The following is a 781-nucleotide window of genomic DNA, read 5'->3' on the forward strand; positions in this document are numbered from 1 at the left end:
AGAATTTGTCCTACTCTGCCTTTAAAAATACCCACTGACATGGCCTCCACAGCCCTCTGTGGCAATGAGTTCCACAGATTAACTACCCTCTGACTAAAGAAGTTACACCTCACCTCCTTTCTAAAAGAGCGCCCTTTAATTCTGAGGCTGTACCTCTGGTCCTAGACTCTCTCACCAGTGGAAACACTCTTTCCACATCCTACTCTATCTATGCCTTGCATTATTGCATCTTGTTGAATACTTTGCTGCATCACAGGCCTCCTCAATTAAGATATAGCTCTCTCTCCTAATTACCTTGTGTGATTCTCTCAAGATTGCTGACTGAAGACTTGCTCCTCCAGCTTGACCAGTACGTCGGTGACTGGGAGGCAGGTGTTGTTCTTTGTCAAGCTTCCTCACTCCCAGGTGGGAGATGTCACGTCTGCCTTCATTTAATAAGGAGGCCCTTTTAGAATCGTGAACCTTGTCTCTGAACTCGATGTTGCCCGTGCTCTGGACACGGCTAGGCTGGAGCGGGTCCTTATTGATATGCAGAGCGACTTGTCGAAGCTGAGTCATTTGCAACTGACTCTGTGCGGCGAATTTCGAAATGAGACCAATAAAAACATGCTGAACTCCCGTATCTTGAATCTTGGTACATGAGTACGCCAGTTGAATTAGACTCGAAGGTAGACCACAAATGCGGCGTACACTCAGCGGGAGAGGCCGTACCTCTGGAGAGAAGGAATGGGTGATGTTTCGACACAAGACCATTCTTCACATGAGAGATGCTGCCTGTCCG

The sequence above is a fragment of the Amblyraja radiata genome, chromosome 35, assembly GCF_010909765.2.
Source record: "Amblyraja radiata isolate CabotCenter1 chromosome 35, sAmbRad1.1.pri, whole genome shotgun sequence".
Lineage (NCBI taxonomy): Eukaryota > Metazoa > Chordata > Chondrichthyes > Rajiformes > Rajidae > Amblyraja > Amblyraja radiata.